General features: G+C 32.1%; 1 protein-coding gene across 1 annotated transcript in view; it reads right to left on the bottom strand.

The window, feature by feature from the left end:
• LOC110116115 (DEAD-box ATP-dependent RNA helicase 31) overlaps window positions 1-12620 on the bottom strand; it is a 59033-nt gene that overhangs the window by 19797 nt on the left and 26616 nt on the right. The window contains exon 11 of the transcript XR_003700808.1: window positions 2955-3046. The gene's annotated coding sequence lies outside the window, so the exon portion shown is untranslated. The remainder of the gene's footprint in view (window positions 1-2954; window positions 3047-12620) is intronic.

Raw genomic sequence — 12620 nt, 5'->3', positions numbered from 1 at the left:
TGGATTCCATTTGATGATGGGACTCCAGAATTATAGCGTTTTGTTGTGAAAGTTTTGGGCTTGACATGCTCTTCATCTGACTGTGAAAAAAATTAAAATACCTACAACCAAGTACAAACAACTTGTCAACATTAAGGATGAACTCACTGGTGTACATTATGTACAATAGGAGACTCAGAGATAGAAATTTGAAGAAAAAAGGATTAATGGATGATGAAGATCTTTTACTTTGTGATGATGTGGCATCTGATGATGAGTAGTTTGTATATGATGAAGTTGAAGTGATGCCGTCTGAATTACAAGATGAAGATTTAAATGTTGATTTCTTTTATGGTCTTAAAGCATCCACATCCAACACAACTCAAAAACAAATCAAAAAATGTATATAAATAATATAGTTTTCTTTTCTTAAACTTTTATTAATGTATTACACTATTATTCATTATGATATTGTTCAAAAATATTTAGGGAAGAGGAAGATAACTGATAATGAGGAAGAAGAAGTTAATTGTGAGATATTGGACTCTATAGGAGAGGGGGAAGAGGAGAGAGCAGTTCATCATAATGATGATTCAAATGAAGAGCCCCTTAGTGATGAGTGATGACTGATGAGTGATGACAGTGCTGATGACTAATGACTAGTGAGTTCTTATGTGATATGTCTCCCTTATTTATTCTCAAAGATGTGGTAAGTAGCATTTTTATGTTTATATATTATTTACTCATTAGTATATACAAAATTTATTATTTTATGTTTACACAATTTTTTTATTTTGAGGCTTACGCCTCACCTCACTAACGAAAAACGCCTCAATACCCGAATACGCAATTTTAAACATTGTTTGAATGGAGCAACCATGGGGAGGGACGACATTAAAATTAGAGGAGTGCATAGTTGGCAAGAGTGAAATTCTATGAGGTGTATACAATAAATAATTAGACGAAGTCTACAATGGACAAGTGAAATGAGATGCAACAGATGAGATCTATAGGTGATTAGAACATGTAATATTATTGTATTTGCGATGGCACCTTTAGAAGGTTTAAAGTATAAATTGGATAATAAAATGACATCCAAATACATCATGTTTATAGTTGAATCGAGCGACTCGACGAGATGAATTCAAAGAGCCTAATATCACTTAATTAAGACATCTTTAAGGTGCTTAAATGATTAAATGAATGATATATGATCAAGGAAATTGATGTGAACCATTCGATGTAGCACTCCGAATTTACTCCGGACCTTCTCCATGTTGCAAGGCATGCCACTCTAAAAAATCTATAAACAGATGTATGCTCTCTTCATCAAGGGGACCCTTGAGCTAGAAATTAGAGAGTGCTATAAGGTTTCAAAGATCTTATATCTCTACCAAACCACTAGTGTTGGTGAACTTTCGTTGACCACCTCTAATAAATTTCTGTCGACCATCGCTAGATTGTTGCCCGGCCGCTAACCATCTTTGAACCACCTCCTAGTCGCTGACCGTCGTCAAAAATCTGTCGGGATCCCTATCATCGTCGAAACTCGGTCCGATAGTTGACTATCACTAGACCACCGCCCATCCACCAATCATCGTCTGACCTCTGCCTGTTGCCAATTGTCGTTGGACCTCTTTCCAGCTACTTTCCTTACTCATAAATTATAGTCTCTCCAACCATCGTTGCGGTCCCTGAGATCACAATCGTCCGTTGACCATCGTTATTGTCGACCACCATTGTCCCCCGAGCATGATTCCTTCGACCACCTTCACCAGTGACCATGGTCTCTCCGACCATAATTGCTTGCTGACAATGGTCCCTTCGACCATCGTCGCCAGCAGACTTCGATCCAACCGACCACATTCACTACAGACAAAGGTCACTTTGACAATCATCGTCGGCTGATTATGATTCCTCAGACCATTGTCACCCACCAACTACCGCCCAACAGATCTTCATCGCCCACCGACTAAGGTCCCTCCAACCACCATTTCCAGAGCTACTACAGTCCCCATGACCACCATTACTCGTCGACTATGATCCCTGTAACCTCTATTTCCTATCAAATATGTTCCCTTCAACCAATGTCGCCCACTAGTTATACTCCAACCATCGTGGCCCACCAAGTATTATGGTCCCTTCGACCACCTTCATATGCTGACTAATTTCCCTCTGACCACTGTCACTCGACCTCCGTGGCACTCTGACCATGGTCCCTCCAATCTTAGTCACTTACTGGCTATAGTCCCTTTGACCTACATTGCCCGCCGACTAAGGTCCCTCTGACTTCTATCATCTGTTGACTATGGTCCCTTCGACCACCATCGCCCTCCGACTATGGTCTCTCTTACCACCGTCTCCTGTCGACCCTCTGATCAAAGTAGCCCAACTATGGCCCCTCCAACCACCATCATCCTCCAACTACAGCCTCTTTGACCACCATTGGTCTCCAAAACACTAGTAGAATCATTAGTCCTTTCCAGGGGTTCTCACATAAAAATCTTGGTGCTTCTTATGACTTTTGCACCTCTCTCTCTCATCTGTTAGTGTATTAGATCTTCATATAGAGCTAGAATGCTAAATTCTATATCCCTGCACCTTCGCATTAATCATTTAGCAATTATTCAACTTTTGTATTTTAAATCTTTATATTTTGTTTATTCTTGTTCTCAATTAGTGAATTAATTAGTGAATTGTCAAATGAACAAATAAAAATTTAATGTTTTTTGCCTATGCTTTTAGCTTTTAGCTTTCGGTTGAATCAACAAGCAACATGGAGTGTTAGGCCTCACCAAATGTATAAACCAATACTCAAATGGTGAAATTCAGCTATTCCAGCAAATAATTAAAATAGCTCTAGAAAAGGTTCAAGAGAGTGAAGAATAGTGAGCCTACAGTAATTATGGAGATTGAAAATATCACAAGAAACATCTTTATGATAAGTTAGTTCACATAAGCGAACAAAATATTACCTTGAGGATCCTATATTCGTGTTGTTTCAGTAATACACTATTTCCTGCTCATCCACTTTCACATGGTTGTCCAATTACTGAGTTTCCAACCACTTCCACGGCAAAGTTAAAATAGCAAATTAGTATAAATTAACTTTCTTCAATCAAGAAGGCATCTACTTCTTTTGATGCAATAATAAATAGATTAATAGTTGCATTAAATTAAACAACAAAAACATGCAATTGGTTTACAAACACAAATCCTATTATAAAGCAGTTAAAGACATACATGAAAAAAAAAAATTATGTTGTTTCTATAAGAAAGGTTTTCATTATTTTCCTTAACCACGAAATAAGAGGTAGAAAGATCTTCAATCAATTAACTATGAAATGAATGATTTACTTACCAATAAGTTTTTGAGAAAATATAATGGAGCTCTTGTTGATATTGAAAGAAGCACCTAAAGCATCAGGAAAGAATATAATAGTCTCGTACAAAGAGGCGAGATTAGAAATTATAGGTTTATCAAAATCCTTGACATCAACAATAAAGAAGAATATCAAATTTTATGAAATGAGTAGTTGATGATGGTGAAGGAGTTATTGCTACACAAATGGTCCAAAAGTGAGTACCAATTATGTAAGGAATTGATATGAATTGTAAGAGTATAAAAAAATGAAAATAGAAATGATAAAGGAATTATATTCATACATGCTTAAATCAACTTGTTATAGAAATTAAGGAAATATTTATTTTCTTCTAAATTGGTTGAAGGAAAAAAAAAATTCTTGTGAGGAAGCAGACCCAGAAGAATTAGCAATGATTTGAAGATTATATTATCAATGAAAAAGAAAGTATTTGTCCATATTTTCTAAATAAATTAAGTTGTCAATAAAATACATCCTAATAAGAGAGTAATGTGAAAAATGTGAACTATATTTTATCCAATTCCTTCAAAACAAACCAAGTCAATAAGATGATTTTACCAGCTATCTTGATTTTAACCTAAACATGAAACACTTGCATGGCTTAAAAATTTCTCCCTCCATCATGCGAAAGATCTCTACATTAGCCACCAATCCCTTCAAATGGATGTTGTTCTGACATCACCAAGTACAATGCCATCCCATCACGTGAGAGCTATCCACATTAGTCAACACTCACGTAAAACAAAAGTATTTTGATATCACCAAGTATCATGCCATCATGTGAGAGTTCTCCACATCGGTGACTACTCTCCTTCAACAAAAACTACACCATCATGAGCACTAGTTGTTGCAGACAAAAAAGAATGGAACAGGGTGAGAATTTGTTAAGTGGTTGTCTCAAGCTTGGACTTAAACCGACAAGGCAAACTTAGACATTCAAGATTTATGGGTATTGTAGGGATGGAAAGACACAATCTGCATTAATGAGGATCTTAGAAAAGATGATTCAGGAAGCATGTATGCCTGATTACGTAACATATGGTGCTCTAACAAGTGGGCTTTGCAAAGAATCTAGATTAGATGAGGCAAGAGCATTATATGAGTCAATGTTGGACAAGGGTGTAGTTCCATGTGAAGTTACTGGGATAACTCAAGCGTATGAATTTTGAAAAAGAAAAAAAAATTGAGATTGCTAAGTTGGTGATAGAAAGACATGAGAAAAAGCATTGGGTGCAAGTAGTAAATATCTTGATTAGAAAGCTCAGTTTTCTTGGGAATGTTGATGCAACTGTCTTATTTCTTAACAAGCTGTTAGATGTTGGATCTCATAACATAATGGATGCTATGAGAATAATAGATACTCTCTCGTTTCAGATCTTTCGGAGAGTATTTCCATGCACATCGATGGCAATCATGTCCTGAAGGGTGAAATCAGATAAATCAAAGTGTATTTGTGCCCTTAATCAAGCCCATTTATATGTTAACTTACAGGCATTAATGAGGAAGTCAGAGAAAGTGTGCACTGGAGATCTTGGGGTAATTTTATTGGCGTTCAAGTTTTGAATGTTGTGAAAGCGTAAATATGATTGTACCATTAGTTTTCCCATGGGTTTTCTTGACAGAAATTTGAGTATTTGTTGGCTTCTTTTATAATGGCAAAGCTATTAACTACACTGCATCTTTTAAAACGCTATGCGTGCATCCAGTTAGCAGAGCAGGTTGTTAAATTTCAGTATTGGAAAATTTCGTGTCTAACCTTTTTATAATAAGAAAGAAAAACAACTTTAAAGTGCATGTAACAAATAACCTACTAACAAATTTTCAAAACAATTCAAAATTTTAAAGAAAAGCAATTTCAAAAATTTAAAGCATAAGATTCATACAGCAATAAATTTCATATCTAACATTTGAAGTTGAGATATTAGAGATCCATTGAAGCCAAAAGAGCAGAGATCTAGAAAAGAAAGGCAAATGCAAAAGCAAACCACTAAATATTTAACCAAAAATATGTGACAATAATTTTAGCAGTTATATATGATGAAGAGGGGGAGGGTTATCTTATGAAGAATCAAACTATTTGTTCCAAAGGGTTGAATGTTTGGACAGTTCCAAAGAATTCCACGGCTGATTCATCTTCCATAAGTAAAGAACATTATAGAAATTCAAGAGACCTAAAAGGGTTGAAGAAAGAAACCTGCAAGAATCATAAATGCTAATAAGAAGAAACGTCAAGGAAAATGAAGAGACCGAAATCGTGAAACCTACCATAGGGCAAGATGAAGAGCTGGCCAGAAGAAACGTTGAGGTAGTTCAAGAGACCGAAATCATGAAACAAGTCGAAGATCATGAATTCGTGAAACAGGGCAACAAAAAGAGAGGGAAAATCACAAAACTTACGAAATAGGGCAGAAATTGTGAATCCAAAATTAATTTACAAATACAAACGGGTATTAATCAGTAGATATAATATATGAGGTGTATGTAATGGGTATTAATTTGCATAGTTATTATAAATTTTTATATTTAATAATTTTTTATAATACAATGAATAAATATTTTATGAGATGTATGTAACAGGCATTAATTGCATAATTATTATATATTTTTTAGATTTATTAATTATTTATAATATAATGAATGTACAAGATAATTTTAGAAAAACTAAAATGGATGGCCAAGATTTGATGTGGAAGGAATTTTAAGTGGCTTTAATATATATTTTTGATGATCATGTTGGCAGCAGTTGTGGGAATTTCCCTCTCTCTCTCTCCTCTTGTTTTTTTATATCTCTCCATCCTTTCTCTCTTCTTTATGAAAGTAGTAACTAGAATTTCTCTCTTCTTTATCTCTCTCCCCCTCACTCTCCTTTATCTCTTCAAACCTTTCTATTTTTTATCTTTCTATTTCTTTCCCCCACCCTTTTTTTGTGAATTATTTTTTCTTGGAAAAATGATAATGCAGTGGTGTTTATTTGAAAAAGATAAGACTGTGTTATAATAAGTTAATTAATGAATAAAAATTTAATATATCTTAGAAAGTAAATACATTAATTAAATAATAAAAATTTATAATTTTTTTATTATTTATATTTTTCTTTAACTAAGTGTGAGCCATTATATCAAACAAATTTAATATATAATTAGTTTAGTATAAGTTAGAATATTATCTTATACTATTTAAATTTAATTACTATAATTAGAGTTCAAAAATTAAGACTCATCTTTATTAAATAAAAAAAATAATCTTGACTATAAAAATAATTTATTTGAACTTGTTGACCTCATTTTTGTATGAGACCATCAGGCCCCTTCAGACCCCTGATTATGCATTTAGTGATTGGCAGCCATCCAACTCTCAATCATCTAGCAAATCATTCAATCAAAAATCAATTATATTAAATCAATCAATGTTTAGATTTAATCCCTCCAAGGAATCCAATTTTCAATAACTCAATCAATCAATCATACATCCAGTTTCTGATTAATCACCAATTAATCGATCTAGCCTTGTTGAGCTGATTCAACCTAGCTCAACTAACCATATATATCACCTACCTTCAATTAAACTTTAAATGACCTCTGATGTTTAACAAATTCCTGTAATCACTTATACATTTTGACTCATTCAACATTTTGACTCATTCAACAGTCAACTCACTCAACTGAGTTGGACTTATCAAACCCAGTTCACATAGGAATAAATTCATACACTTCTTTTCATCTGTTACTTAACTTAAATCTTATAATTTCAAAGTCATTCAACCACCATCTCAAATACTTGCTAGGCTCAATCCTAGTCATCAAAACTCAGTTGACTAGTCACATTAATTAACTCAACTTTAAAAGAAACCTTCCATGATCAACATTACATGTAAACAACAATGTCTTTGCTTTAAAATCCCCTCAACCATTCTATAGCATATTCTGAATATTTCCAATATTCCATTGAGTTAAATTTGAGTGATGTTAATTTAGTCAAATCCCACCATACATGACTCCTTTTTTTCATATATTGAATATATTCTTTTAGACTCTTTGCAAACTATGCAAATAACTCTCATACACTCCCTTAAAATCTACCTTACTTATTGTTAATTGTTTGACTAGTCAAATATTCAAAAAATTCTTTAAACGAGTTCATTTGGTCAACTCCATCTTCAAGTATTAGATCCATGATTTTAAATTTCTTCTAAATCATCCTAAAACCTTCCAGCCATTCCCTGAAATCCACCTTAGCTGCATTGACCCTTGTTGACTTGTCAAATAGTCAACAAGAGCTCAAAAGCTTCCCTAATGGTCAAACTCCCTAACCGGGCTCTTTAACTTGAATCCATTGAGTTAAATTTGAGTATGTTACGTTTGAAAATCGTTTGTTAATCCAAATTGTGGTTTGAACTCTCCAATAGCGCTTTGGGCCCTTGATTTTGACTCATTTGGGCTCGGATTGAGTCAAATTTTGTGTCTTTGGGTTCGTATTTCCAAGACATTCAGTTCGACTATAAGTTTGCTGAAATCAGAGTTCATATGGTTCTAATTTTAATGTTGGAAGTTTCCAACCTGATTTTGCCTCGAGATTAGTGGTCGATCATGATAATTTTTTGATGATGTATCAATTAGTATTACATCATTTATTTTTAATTTAAATAATTTTAATTTTTATTATATAATTTGGTTCAACCTCGGTCAAATTGTTAAATCTTGAGCCTCTCATTTTTCCAGTTAGACATTTGATCCTATTTTCACAACCTTGTTTTTAACTAATCATCGCCATCAATGTGCTCCATTGTGCGGTACTTGCATCTTTCATCAATGACTTGAAAATGGCTTTGCAATTTAGCCCACTTTGTGTGGTGGTTTGGTGTTTTTCATCCAACCACAAGGCATTGAGCTTAATGCCTAGCACATTCGGGTATATGTGTAAGTTTGTTTAAATTTATTGAATTTCCGAATAATATAAATAAATTAATTATTTGATTGATACCTATTTTGAAAATTTTTATTTTGTGATTTGATTTAAATTTACTTATTTTGTATAAATTAAAAAAATTCATATATTATTGAAGCATCATAAGAAAATTTGCTAGATAAACCATTGATCATTGTCCAATTTAAATTGAAAACTTAATGAATTATACTCAAGATCATTTGAACTCTATTTTTACCACATTTATAGTCTATGTGAATGTCTCCTACCACTAAAGTTGGAAAACAATCATAGGAACAATAGTAAGAATGTGCCTTTTAGATTTTTTATTAAACTAACCAACCAAAAAGAGATGCGGTTGCTATTCTTATATTAGATTTTGATGCCTAAACCTTTATCAAGCTCAGAGCATGCTTTGAAAGCAACAGGGTCATTTCAAAAACATATTTGAGAGTTTCAGTATGAGAGAAACATTGGCATTTTAAAGCCATATAGATATCCATCTCTTTAAATCTACTATTAACAAAAACAAAATCCTTCAAGACTCTCCAAGTGAGAATTGAAAATTTTAAAGTAGTAACACAATTCCACACTTACCTTAATTTTACTAAAATCACTTCTATCTCTATAACAAATAACCACTTTTTAAAAATTGAAATCACATTCATGTGAAAGTTTTAGTAAGGGAAGGTCATTAAGGCAAGCATTGATTGCAATCACATTAATAATATTAATAATATTAATAATATTTTCTGGTAATGGATTCAATAAAAGTATATCACACCTTTTATCATTCTTAATGAATTCATGCACCTTCACTTAGGAGATATAATAAGTGTTGAATTATGAGTCAAGAGACCCAGAGTCAATCCTGTCGTCCTTGTAGAAAAAGGATGAACCTTTCCTAACTCCCAATTGAAGAGTAGATTCAGCAAGAAATTTTATTTTGCATAAATATATTATTTGATTCACTACCATTTATTAAAATTTTATTTTGTGATTTTTTTAGATTTTTAATTTTATAAATTAAATAAAATTCATATATTATAAGTGTAATAAGAAAATTCACTTGATTAAGCATCATATTAAGAAAAATCTAACATGTCCATGGTCACATAATTCCAAGGTCATTAAAGAGCTTAAATATTCAAATAACAATATATACTCAAATAAATCAAACAGGAATTTAAATAAAATTATAAAATGCAACATTAAAAAATTATAAACAGATCATCATTCTTTAAAGCTTGGAGATCATAAGGACTTCAAAATTTGATAGCATATTATCCAAATCTCAATAACATGTTGAAAAAATGTATTTAAGTTTGATAAATTGCAATAACAAACGTATTCATGTCTCTCCTTTTAGAAAGAACAACAAATTGGCTACCAACTCTAAATTTAGGGTGTCAATATTTGACACGACATGAAAATCTGGCCCAAAAATTTTTGGGTTACACCCGACCCAATTCAAAATGGGTCAGGTTCGGGTTCATAAATATGACCCATTTCAAATTTTGGGTCGGGTTCGGGTTAACACGACAACCCAATTTTTGACCAATTTTGATTCGTGTGTTTTAAGTGTGCACAAACGCGAGCTGAAGATTAATTAGGGGTGACCATTTTCGAACTTGCTAGGGATTCATCTCGTGTGCGCTTCAGCCTCTCCTTTCCTTCACTACTTCCTCTAGGGTTTCTGTTTCATCTATTCGGATCTCCTCAGATCTTTAGCTCTGTCTACGATTTCCTATCTTCTCCTTCTTTAGCATAGTATTAGTCCAGGGTGTTCACCATGTACAAACACTTATATTGCTAATCGCTGCTTGTATCTCTTATATTATTTCTATTTTCTCCTTTTAGAAGCTTAATCTATGACCATCTTTGAGTATTTCATGCTGAAGGAATTTTTCCAAAGTTTTGAAGGAATTTTTTGGGCTTAGCGTTTGTCCGATTAAAGATGTTTGATAACACTTACTATTTGTGTTATGCCTATAATTTAACACTTATAATGTGATAAAACTTATGCATTAATGATGTTTCATAACACTTATACTGTTATGCTTATAATTTAGCACATATTCTTAAATAAAATAAAATAAGCATCATTAATTCATAAGTTTGATAACACTTATGCTGTTATAGTATTTAATGTGTTATTATTATATACATATGTTGTAGAGCCCTTAATGAGTTAATGTCTCGATGTATTTTTTTTTTTTTTAATTATACATATGGCAAGGAGTTAATGAGTTAATGTCTCAATATGTCTTTTTTAAACAAGACATTTAACAAATAGTTAATAATTAGTATTGTAATATATTCTAATATTTTGGTTAGATGGAGGATTCTAATATCATTCTTGAGAATTTTCTTTTGATGAAAATGAAGAAGTTTGGGCTTGCAAAAATGTTGCAGAGCCCTCTAACCTTCTATGCAATCAGGAGACATTTACTAAGAAGTGGTGAAGGATGACCTTAGTTGTTTGGGGCTATTATGAGATGTTGCCTAATACGAAAGATAGAAAGCAAAAATATAAATATAAGAAATGTGACAGTACTTATTTATGTGATAGCAGATATGGAATTGATAATCTTAGATGCCACCTCAAAAATTATAAGAAAAGAAGTATGTGTGATATAGGACAATTGATCTTACAAACCAATATTGAATCTTCCATATCTATGTCCGATAATAAGTTTGATTATGCATAGTTTCGTTACTTGTTCACTGCTTCTATCATTAACCAAGATTTGCTCTTTCAATGTGTTGGAGTTCGAGCACTCTTGATGTATCTTCGTCAGAACTTACAATTTTTTTCTAGGAACACTGCCAGAAATGATTGCAAAAAATTATTCATTAAGGAGAAGTGTGATATAAGGGAATACTTATCCAAGATCACTTGCAGGGTTTTCTTAACATCAAACCTCTGGACTTCTATAAATACTGATGGGTTTCTTTGTTTAACTGCTCATTTTATTGATAATGAATGACACTTGTAAAAGAAAATTATTAGTTTTTCTTTCATGCCACCCCCTATGATGGAATTGCTTTATTTAAGAAGATACAGTCTCTTTTTGGTGAATGGAAATAGAAATCAAGCTATTCAGTATTACTTTGGATAATGCTTCTGCAAATAATATTTTTGTTTATTATCTAAGAAATAATTTAAATTTACACGGTGACTTATTATGTGATGGTGATTTTTTCATGTCCGTTGCAGAACACATATTGTTAATTTTGTTATTCAATTATGTTTGAATGAGATTGATAGTTCAATTGTAAAAATAAGAGAGAGCATTAAGTATATAAAAGACTCTCAGGCTAAAAAACAAAAGTTTCTTGATTGTGTTACACAAGTTTGCCTTGATGGAAATGAGATTTGCATTAGGATGTTCCAACTCTATGGAATTCCACCTTCATTATGCTTAATAGTGATTTGTTGAACTTCCTGAAAATAGAAATAAATTAATTATTTAATCCATAACCATGTTTAAAAATTTTATTTTGTGATTGATTAATATTTACTAATGTTTTATAAATTAATAAAATTCATATAATATTGAAACATCATAAGAAAATTTACTTGATTAATCATAGATCACTATCCAATTTGAATTGAAAGCTTATTGAATTTTACTCAAAATCATTTGAACTCAGATTTTATCACATTTATAATCTATGTGAATGTCTCCTACCACAAAAATTAGAAAACAACCATAAGAACAACAGTAAGAATGTACCCTTAGGTTTTTTATAAAACTGACCTACTAAAAAGGAGAATAAGTTACTATTACTATTCTTATATTAGATTTTGATATCTAAACCATTTTCAAGCACAGAGCATACTTTGGAAGCAACATATGTATTTGAAAAAACATATTTGAGCAGTATAATAATAACATTGGCATTTTGAACCATACATATACCCATCTCTTTTAATCAGCTATTAACGAGAACAAAATCCTATAAGATTCTCCAAGTCAGATTAGAGAAACTTAAAGTAGTAACAAAATTCCACAATTTATCCATAATTTTAATACAATCATTTATGTCTCTACAAAAAATCCACACTTTTTAAAAATGAAATCACCATCGTCTGAAAGTTTAAATATGTGAAGTTCATTAAGACAAGCATTGATTGGAATCACACTAATAATATTAATAATATTCTATGGTAAATGATTCAATAAAAGTGTATCACACCATTTACCATTTCAATTGAATTCATGCACCTTCACTAAGGAGATATAATGAGTGTTGAAGTAATAGTCAAGAGACCCAGACTCAATCCTTTTAGAGGTCAAAAGAACTTCAAAACTTTGTTCAATTGATGCT

This window comes from Dendrobium catenatum, unplaced genomic scaffold (assembly GCF_001605985.2).
Source record: "Dendrobium catenatum unplaced genomic scaffold, ASM160598v2 fragScaff_scaffold_621, whole genome shotgun sequence".
Lineage (NCBI taxonomy): Eukaryota > Viridiplantae > Streptophyta > Magnoliopsida > Asparagales > Orchidaceae > Dendrobium > Dendrobium catenatum.
The sequence above is the reverse complement of the archived record's forward strand: the minus strand, read 5'-3'. Positions and strand labels throughout refer to the sequence as shown.